The sequence below is a fragment of the Dendropsophus ebraccatus genome, chromosome 15 (genome assembly GCF_027789765.1).
Source record: "Dendropsophus ebraccatus isolate aDenEbr1 chromosome 15, aDenEbr1.pat, whole genome shotgun sequence".
Classification (NCBI taxonomy): domain Eukaryota; kingdom Metazoa; phylum Chordata; class Amphibia; order Anura; family Hylidae; genus Dendropsophus; species Dendropsophus ebraccatus.
Genome location: NC_091468.1, coordinates 3,793,889 through 3,804,722, shown reverse-complemented (window position 1 = coordinate 3,804,722; position 10,834 = coordinate 3,793,889). Strand labels below are relative to the sequence as shown.

Here is a 10,834-nt window from a genome sequence, read left to right as displayed (position 1 = left end):
TGCTCCTGCCCAGCTCCCCCGCTGTAAGCATACATTACCTCTCCTCGCTGCACAGGTCCGGCGTCCTGCTCTCCCGTCCGGCCAATCAGTGGCTGCGGCTGGGCAACACACTGATTGGCCGGACGGGAGAGCAGGACGCCGGACCCGTGCAGCGAGTAGAGGTAATGTATGTTTACAGCGGGGGAGCCGGGCAGGAGCAGAAGGGGTTAAGGGCGGTAGAATTACATACTCGCTGCGGTCGTATATAGCGTGTAGGAACTGCCAGGACCTGCCGGACTCTCAACGAGAATCTCGCTGCGAGTCCGTTCGTGTGAATATACCCTAAGGGTGCGTTCACTCCTACAGGATCCGCAGCGGATCTCACTTCTGCAGATTCGAAGCGAGAACCGCTGCGGATCCGGTATCAATTCACCCCTATGATAGCACATATTTACAGCGGGATTAACATCCCACTGTGAATATGTGCTTTAACTCCCTGGTGCCCGCAGCCCCGCCGTCGCATCCCCCATCCCCGGTGGCGGCACATCCCGGCCACATCCCCCCATCAGCCCATCTCCGGCCCACTGCCGCGAGTTTACATTACCTGCGCGGCTGCAGTGAGGCTCCCAGCTCCGGTCCTGCTCAGCTGATCTGAGCGGGACCGGAGCCGGCAGCCTCACTGCAGCCGCGCCGCTGAGCAGGTACTGTAAACTCGCGGTGGTGGACCGGAGATGGGGGGATGTGGCCGGGATGTGCTGCCGCCGGGGATGGGGAATGCGACGGCGGGGCTGCGGGCACCAGGGAGTTAAAGCACATATTCACAGCAGGATGTTAATCCCGCTGCGAATATGTGCTATCATAGGGGTGAATTAATACCGGATCCGCAGCGGTTCTCGTTTCGAATCCGCAGAAGTGAGATCCGCTGTGGATCTGGTAGGTGTGAAGGGACCCTAAGGGTACAAACCCACTTGGCGGACATGCAGCGAGTTTCCTACTGCAAATTTGCAGTGAGAAACTCGCTGCGGATCCGGCAAGTGGCTTTGTACCCTTAAAAGTTCCTGATAACTGAGTAAAGAAGAGGAGAAATTCAGTGTCTAATTCTGATGTCTCTTCCAGATGATGAGTGACTGGCATTCGCTGGGGAACGCGCTGCAATCCAAGGTACAACGTCCTAGATTGTTTCCTAACATCTCAGCCTACAGCAAAGCTAAGAAGTAAGCATATAAAGGATTCTGCCTCCAGATACTTGCAGTGTCCCAGAACACGCTGTCTGTTTCTCACTGTCAGTTTACTTTTGCTATTACAGCCATGCCTGTTCTGGAAACTATTTGCACTGCAGCTGTGACTATATAGTCCCTATTACTCTCAGGTTCATGTATATTGTATATGTGTTTTACTCTGTGCAGTGGTATTTAAAGGCTGAGGATCATGTGACCCTGCCCTGTAACCATGGTTCCTCCAATGGCCGTCGAGCTTTGGCCAGGGATACCATGTGACTTCCCCTTGCTGTGGAGTTCCGTCCTCTACCTCAGAGAGGAAGGAAGTGGTCTTCTCCCTGTCCTCAAGGGAGGAGGTTGTGTATTCCTGTCTCCTACCTTCAAGGAGATAAGGTGTCCTACCGCCCTCTACACCTTCAGAAGAGTGGACCTGGTGTGTGGCTGTAACAGATCCTGGCTGTCCGTCTGCTCAAGTGCCTGGAGTATCCTCTCATCTGGGTGTCGTTCCGGTCATTCATCTTCTCATCAAGTCGAGATTAATACCGCAAGTACTCTAATCCACCCAGCATCTCTATTCCTCTCTCACTACTACTCCCATCATCCGGCACGTTTCACCGCAGCCTATGCAGCACCACCTTAGCTCTGTCTATATAAGTCTGCTATATACCCGGTTGCATCCCGAAGAGACTGTTGCTACCAGTTACCTCAGTTACAATAAAAGTGTAACCACCGCTGTTACTGAGCCCTGGCATTGGTGTCCGTTATCTGGTGCCCCGACTAGGTACAGCGAAGAATCGCATGCCCAGTAGCAATTATACCGCAGTACCTGCAGACCGGTCCCTTAGCTGTGCCACCCTCAGGCCCTGTACTGTGACAATCCTATACCCTGCAGCTGCCCCGGTTCCTGCCCGCTCACAACACCTGCACTGCGAAGTGACCCCCACGGGTCAGGGCATCGCACACTGATCACAGACTGAGAGACACATCAATTGCTTATTTCCCGAGATTCACAAAGTACTGCGATTGCTAAATTCCTGCAGGGGGAGGGGGGAAATGGATTAGAACTAGGTACTTACCTCTCCTCGTGCCCGAGTTGTCATGATGTCACAACTCAGGGGGAAATGCCTGTTCCGACTGATGGACTGACCACTCAGCCAATCAGTAGCTGGAGCAGCGTCCCGCCCCAATCACTGACATGCTGAGCGGCCTGTCCATCAGCCGTGTGAGGCCTCCATGGGGTTTGGATGAGAGCAGAAGCCTCTTCGTTGTGTATTGCTGTGCTGTTAGTAGTGTGGCTGCAAGGAGTTACCGCACTGTACTGTTTAAAGGGGTCATCCGGACCTTTCAGTTATATACCCGGGGAGGGGGTGATTGAAAATAACCTACACTTCCCTTTAAGTGAAGCGGATAAGGTTGCTGTACCTTGCACAGCTAATAGTACAGTGACTGCAAAGGACAATCGGATCAACATGGAGGAGGCTGCTGCTGATCGGTGGAGTTGGACCCTTGCTGATCAAATATCCATGGCCCATACTGAATATAGGACATGAGTTTTGTGAGGCTGAATAACCCCTCTAAATCATTAGTATCAACAACAACAAACTTTTCATGTTATAGAGACATCAAAAGTCTGGATGGGTCATAGGCTGGGGATTCGGCCCCTATTGATGGCTACAACAAGCCAGGGGAAGCACTCGGATAAGCGCTTCTCTCCCTGTCTCCCCTATGAATACTATAGAAAATCTAAGGAGCCCGTTCATGATAGTGAAGAGAGGTGGTCTTAGCATTCAGACCCCAACCATTCAAACATGTCGTCAAAGTTTAAGGCTAGCACCACCCAGCAACTTTGTGTGACACCAACATTCACAGTGGTGCTGTCAGGAGCCAGCCATCACACCCGGCTCCCGGTCCCTTTCTTTGTTGTTGCCGGGTCTTCACTGCTTTCGGAGATCGGCCCAGGTGTGTGGCATCAGTGTTGTACTGACTGGCAGTCGCCACCGCTAGTCAGCTTTGTTCTATGGTTGGAGTTGGAGTCTCGGCCCCGATCACGCCCTGGGGCTGGGGCTCCAGTCTCCTTAAGTATCCTCTCCTGTGTGCCCTTCCTTGCCTGCGATAGAGCCTCAGTTCCTGAGTGTCCCTTGACGTAGCATTTATCCTGATTGTTGTTCCTGGTCTTCGGCTTCCTGACTCCCCGTTTTGTCTTACGATTCTGTACTGCACCGACCGGCTGTTACCGACCTTGCTTTCTGACCATGAGTTATTGTATTTTGTCTTGTTGGCGTTTTGTGTTTCACCTGTTCAGGCCAGGGACTGTCGCCCAGTTATCTGCTGCCACTTAGGGCAGTTGAGGTAAGCGGGCAGGGTCAGCGGGCAGGTGCCAGTGCTAGGACATCACCTGTCTCCAGTCCTATTCCTGACAGGTATATTCTGATGTTGCATATAATGTCAGTGAATGGTGTGCGACATATTCACCATATATGCACGTTGCTACCAACTTGTGACATTTAAGTGATTTGGCTATGATTTCTATGACAAAATTGTCCATTAAAAAAAAAAAAAAAGAAATTTCAGCAGATTTCTCGAGATGAAACTCAACGTATACCATACACACAGCCCAGGTGGTTTCCATTGGGCCCGGCCCAGGTTATGCAACTCATGGTGAGGACCTTCTCATAAGGTAGGAAATAAAGGGGGTGACAGTAACCCGAGGATCATGGAGAATGGATGGGGGGTCAGAAATTCATCGTATTACATGTGGTAACCAGAGCTAGGGGTGGGGCCCCAGGTTAATGTTTGCCACGGGGCCCCCTCATCTCTGCCATCGCCCCCGGCTGACGCTTATCATATAAGGAACATTTGGGGTATTAGTTACTAAGCCGACTGTAAGCCGCAACAGAGGCAAAGCGCTCGGAGCGAAGAGGATTTCTCTGGGGACGCCACAGATCAGTGACGCCTTCCCTTCATCCCAATGACACTTTGCCTAATTGTTGGTTTGGAAATCTTCATTATTCCAGATTGTCACTTTCCATAATGCGGTAAAATCCCATTATCTCCCAAAATAAACACCGAGACGTTTTACTCTGAATCTAATCATTAGTTTAATGTTTCTCTGCAGCTCCTCGGGATCCTCACCGTATACTGTAAGGTCTGTGCACGAGCGGAGCCTTGCATCCCGCACCTTGTGCTGATAGTCACCGACTGAAATCTCCCAGCGCTTTATAAATATTACACATCCTTTATGAAGCAGTTTACGCCGGCTGCACCATTTTTGAATTTTTATAATTGTGCAGCAGTACTCCAGTCACACCAAGTTTGTTAAGCCCACCCCCCACCACCCCACCCCGACCACCACCACCACCACCACCCCAATAAAATGGGCTCCTAATGACTGGAGATTTTTGCATAGCACTTGAAAAATATGCAATTGCACAAATTATTGTGCAAATAATACATACCCTCCTTTTCCCTTTCCAATCTACTCTCATTCCCATCATGCATCAGCACATCATCACATGGTTAACTAAAGCCAGTGCCATCTCTGCCTGCTGGGAGGACATTGTAATAATCCACGGTCATTTAAAGAGAAGACCCACCAAAATTAAAATCAGCAGGCAGGGGGTGGTGAGGAAATAATAAACAAACTCACCTGTCCCCGTGCCTCCGCTGCGCTCCTCCGGGGTCCTGTTCGTCGTTGGCAGATGTTATAACCAGTTCGAAACTGGATACGTCACGTATCCAGCTCTGGTAAGCCCTGCTGAGCGATTGCCCAGTGTCCCGCCCCAGTCACTGATTGGCTGAGGGACTGCCTGATGTTCCGCCCCAGTCACTGATTGGCCACTCCCCTGCCTGTCTGTATTTTGTCTCTTGTCTCCTTTAAATCCATGATAACAGTGTGACAGGAGTCGGATATATTTTTGCCCCCCTCCCTGCCACCAGGTAAGTTTTGGCCTCCGCTGCCCCCTTTTCTATCTGCTTCCAGATTAGAGAGTTGAAGCCGGACCCATCCACCCTGGCGGTCACGGCCCGTCTCGGCCATTCGTAGCCCGGCTCATGATGGGTGATCTGGAATTCTTCAATGATTGATTAAGCAGGTGGCATCCCAGATAGATTGATGAACGGCAACTAATGTGCAGGAAGCAATAGTCCTGCAGCTCCAGGAAACATTAATGGAGGAGACCAATACTAAAGGGGGGCTCTACATGTTATAAAAAAAAAAAATTCTCCAGTCTTCCAGTACTTATCAGCTGCTGTATGTCATGCAGGAAGTGGTGTATACCTTTCAGTCTGACACAGTGCTCTCTGCTGCCACCTCTGTCCATATCAGGAACTGTCCAGAGCAGGAGAGGTTTTCTATGGGGATTTGCTGCTGCTCTGGACAGTTCCTGACATGGACAGAGGCGGCAGCAGAGAGCACTGTGTCACACTGGAGAGAACACACCTCTTCCTGCAGGACATACAGCAGCTGATAAGTACTGGAAGACTGGAGATTCTTAAATAGAAGTAAATTACAAATCTCTGGCATTTTCTGAAACCGGTTGATTTGAACGAATTTCTTTTTTTTTTTTGCTGAAGTTTCAACTTAAATAGGAAAGTCATGCGATAGCAGATCTGCCCCCTGTGTTCTAGATAAAAGTTGTGAACCCTACTACTGTGGGATATCAGTTTGTATTTCTCTATAGTCGTAACAATCAGACAGGTTGTATTAGTAATCGATGCAGAAATCCAGGAAATTCGGCAGGGTTCACTTACTTTTCCTTCCGGTTGTATCATGCGTGGTGTGACTGTTGTGTCACTGTTGTATCATGCATGGTGTGACTGTTGTATCATGCGTGGTGTGAGGGTTGTGTCACTATTGTATCATGCGTGGTGTGAGGGTTGTGTCACTGTTGTATCATGCGTGGTGTGACTGTTGTATCATGCGTGGTGCGAGTGTTGTGTCACTGTTGTATCATGCGTGGTGTGACTGTTGTGTCACTGTTGTATCATGTGTGGTGTGACTGTTGTATGATGCGTGGTGTGAGTGTTGTATCCTGTGGAGCAGGGTTGGGGTCAGGCCGCTGTGTTGTATGATGTGTGGTGTGAGTGTTGTATGATGTGTGGTGTATCCTGTGGAGTGTGGAGCAGGGTTGGGGTCAGGCCGCTGTGTTGTCAGCCTCGCGGGGCTGTAGATGACATTGCCACCGGTCTTCTTGTTCAGGCTCAGGTGTCTATTGGGGGTGGATAGTCGGGGAGCTGCCATATTGTCGCACAGAAATCTTGTCGGGTTAATTACCAATAAATCAGCGTGACCTCTCCTCTTCTCTTCTCTTCTCTCCTCTCCTCTCCTCTTCTCTTCTCTACTCTCCTCTCCTCTTCTCTCCTCTTCTCTTCTCTGTGACATTATTTTTGTACAATGATCTTTTCAAGCAGAGAATGAAGAGTCTGATTTTACAGCGTGCGCAGCGGCTGCGGTGAGATAAGAGGCAGGAGCCACCGCCAAGAACCCACCGCCAGGCACTCCATTACACCGCACCGCTTATTGTCTCCCAGTCTGTAGCTCCCAGAGTGATGACTTTCTGTGGCAATAAAAGAAGAATATGAACTGCGGTCAGGTGCCCAGGCGTGCGCGGTGTACGGGGACAATAGAGATGTGGCAGATCCTTCTAGATTTACGGGTAGAATCAAGTATAAAGGGGCGCACAGAGGTCCATCAATAATAATGATACATGGGTGCGGGTCCCGGGAGTCAGTATATTACTCTATGGTCAGTGATGGGACCACCGCTATACTGTATATGTGCACTATATGTCAGTATATTACTCTATGGTCAGTGACGCTGTGTAGGTGCACTATATGTCTGTATATTACTCTATGGTCAGTGACACTGTGTAGGTGCACTATATGTCAGTATATTACTCTATGGTCAGTGATGGGACCACCGCTATACTGTATATGTGCACTATATGTCAGTATATTACTCTATGGTCAGTGATGCTGTGTAGGTGCACTATATGTCTGTATACTACTCTATGGTCAGTGACGCTGTGTAGGTGCACTATATGTCTGTATATTACTCTATGGTCAGTGACGCTGTGTAGGTGCACTATATGTCAGTATATTACTCTATGGTCAGTGATGCTGTGTAGGTGCACTATATGTCTGTATATTACTCTATGGTCAGTGATGCTGTGTAGGTGCACTATATGTCAGTATATTACTCTATGGTCAGTGATGGGACCACCGCTATACTGTATATGTGCACTATATGTCAGTATATTACTCTATGGTCAGTGATGCTGTGTAGGTGCACTATATGTCTGTATACTACTCTATGGTCAGTGACGCTGTGTAGGTGCACTATATGTCTGTATATTACTCTATGGTCAGTGACGCTGTGTAGGTGCACTATATGTTAGTATATTACTCTATGGTCAGTGATGCTGTGTAGGTGCACTATATGTCTGTATACTACTCTATGGTCAGTGACGCTGTGTAGGTGCACTATATGTCTGTATATTACTCTATGGTCAGTGACGCTGTGTAGGTGCACTATATGTCAGTATATTACTCTATGGTCAGTGACGCTGTGTAGGTGCACTATATGTCTGTATATTACTCTATGGTCAGTGACGCTGTGATGCAGGGATGTAGTCTCGGCTCCATCACTGCCCCTATTACACAGTGTGACTATGTGGAGCCATCAGCGCTCGTTTGCTCCTCGTTCCCCACTCGCTGCTGCCGCGTGTGATAGCCAGGCGGAAGGCCAGGGAGAGGTGGGGGGGGCTGCCCGGGTGATCGCTGGATGATCTAGGCAGCTCATAGCATATAGCAGCGGTCTGCTGCCTCCTATTCCACAGAGCGACTACAACAATTAGCCCACACCGTTCATGTCGGCAGATCGTTGCCTTCTATTACACAGGACAATATATCGGCCAATTATCAATCCGTGTAGTAGGGCCTTTACGTGATGGTTAGGGGCCACAGGGGTCAGACCTTTATAATCACACATGAATGGCCCATCTGAAATGGTCGCTGTCGTTTCAACAAACTTCCCATAAATCAGCAGTACAAGTGACGAGAAGAAACTTTGTACTAAATTTCATCCTTTTTCCTGCTTCCCCCTTATTTACTAAAAGAAAAGGATTTATGTAGGATCAGTGGAAATACCAGGTTACAGCTGCCCCAAGAAGTGTACAGAGAGGAAAAAGGAAGGGGAAAAAAATCTATTCTAGGGCACATACCCAGAAGGGTCGGTGTCAGTGAAGATCATCCCAGCCGCTACTGCTTCTGTGCTGAATTGTGCGCCCACATCCCAATTCATTATAGCCGACAATGGAGAGAGCAGCCGGAGCCGCACGCTCCATTGTGTGACCTGTCAGGCTTCTGCGCCTGCTGTTCAATGAATAGCAGCCACACAAAACTGACTGTGCGGCCGCTAGGGATCCCGACCAGAGCATATACTATGTGTATACACTCCGGCCGTGATTCCCTTCAGACTGCAGTCCACTGAAGTTTTGCATATATCACGGCCGTTGTTGCAACTTGGCAACAGCGGCCATGATTAATACAAAACGTTGTGTGAACATGGCTTAGTTGTGGAATATCCGAGAAGTTTGTCGCCTTTTTTCCTACGTCATTGGTTATAATCCCATATTGCAGATGCTCTTCCCACTACAGAGCGGCTCTACAATGATTTCTTGGATCTGTTTAATACAAAAGTCATTTTTGGAGATTTCACCTACTGCATTTTCTTTCTCCAGTAAATCACTGTCAGCACTGTGTGAACGCGGCCTTAGGGCAGCATTAGATGTCTCTGTGTTTCTGAGCTGACATTAGTGCTCGCTGGCGGGGGCCGTGGGGATCAGAATAGTGAGATTGTCGGGAAATGGAGCAGCCGAGCTTTTATAGATCACACAATGACATACAGCAAGTTAGAATGGTACCACCGACACTTTATATTAAAGCTTGTTAGGGGCCATTTACACAGAAAGATTATCTGCCAAAGATTTGAAGCCAAAGCCAGGAATGGATGTGAAAAGAGGAGAAATCTCTGTTTATAGTTTGTTCCTGGCTTTGGCAGATAATTACTCTCCGCGGCCGATAATTGTTTGGTGTCATAGCTCATGTTCATGGATCAGCTGGCCGATGTTTTATGTAATAGGAGGCAGCAGACTACCGCTATCTTCCATGGGCCAACTGGACAATCTAAGGATCGAGTGTGCCCCTCCCGCTGCTTTCTGTGACCCCCGCTCCATGTCTGTGTGTGTAATAGCACAGACAGAGAGCGGGGAATGAGTGCCTCATAGGTCGGGGCTCGCTTGCTCCTCAGTATCGGATTTACGCCTCTTAGGCCGGGTTCACACTGCGTTTTTGAAGTCCGTTTAACAAATACGTTTTTAAATGGTTACTTATAATGTACACAGAAATATGGTCAACCAGGTCTATGCTAAAAAAAACAACAACAAAAAAGGCACACATCCTTTTTTAATAATAGAAGTCAATGGAAAAACAGATCCAGGCGGATTGCGCACAATTGCATCTGTTTTTTCATCCGTTTTTCCCCCCTTAAAATGTTTACGTTATTGGAACTGCACAAGCGCAGCCTTAGAAGGAACAACTCAAACTGGCTAAATGTAAGGAAAGAGGTGGCGCAGCTGCCATAGATGCCTGGTACTGGTCCTGCCCAGTGTGACCCAAGCCCGGCCGTTATACTGACATTCTCTGGCACTGTGTTATCACTTGGATTGTTTGTATCTTTGTGTTTCTGTCAGGCTGAATTGGCAGCCATGGTGGAAAGAACTGGAGAGAGTCTAATAGATGGCGCCCGGCGCTGTACCTGCCCTATAACACAAGCTGCCCGCTCTCATAGGTTCTCGAGTTTCAATTTTGCTGCTAAATATTATTCTTGTGAACTAAAATATATCCAAGAGAATAAAGTTCTTTATCTTTAGTAAACTCGCTCTTCACTGAATAGTCACAGACTTTTTTAGGGGGTGTTAAAGATTTGTAATTTACTTTGAATTAAAAAAAAAAACTCTAGTCTTCCATTACTTATCAGCTGCTGTATGTCCTGCAGGAAGTGGTGTATTCTCTCCAGTCTGACACAGTGCTCTCTGCTGCCACCTCTGTCCATGTCAGGAACTGTCCAGAGCAGGTAAGGTTTTCTGCTGGAAGACTGGAGATTTTTTTTATTAAAAGTAAATAACAAATCTCTGGCAAATCTCTTTTTGTGGGTGATTGACCCCTGTAATGACTGGTCCCCAGCAGTTTTGGGGTCCTCGCTGGTGGCCTCTCTCTTACACGTCGCTGTCTTTTCCTATAATCACATCGCTATGATCCCAGACGTTAGCACAATTTCTTTGCATTACTCGGAGATCAAAGCTTAATCGGCTTCTCCTTGTTTTACTTACACAATATGGCGGCAGATCGGCAACATTATCCTCTATGACTAATGAAATTATTTTCCCCTGACTCCGTATTCATTTACCATGAGACTCATCAGAGAATTCAAAATATAGCAGCAAAACAGCTTCATGCCGCTCCGAGCACAATCTCACAGACGCATCGTAGCAACCGGTTAAACACCTTTAATTACATTAAGCCGGAGTCAGTAATTATGTGTCAGCGCACACCTGGGTGTTACACTCCGGATGATTCCA

At 48.3% G+C, this 10,834-nt stretch overlaps 1 long non-coding RNA gene across 1 annotated transcript in view; it reads left to right on the top strand.

Moving 5' to 3' along the window:
* The first annotated feature begins 1,093 nt into the window (after positions 1–1,093).
* The window catches only part of LOC138774261 (uncharacterized), a 63,742-nt gene continuing 54,001 nt past the window's right edge, over positions 1,094–10,834 (top strand). Inside the window, exon 1 of the long non-coding RNA XR_011360279.1 lies at positions 1,094–1,140. This is a non-coding gene — a long non-coding RNA (uncharacterized lncRNA). The remainder of the gene's footprint in view (positions 1,141–10,834) is intronic.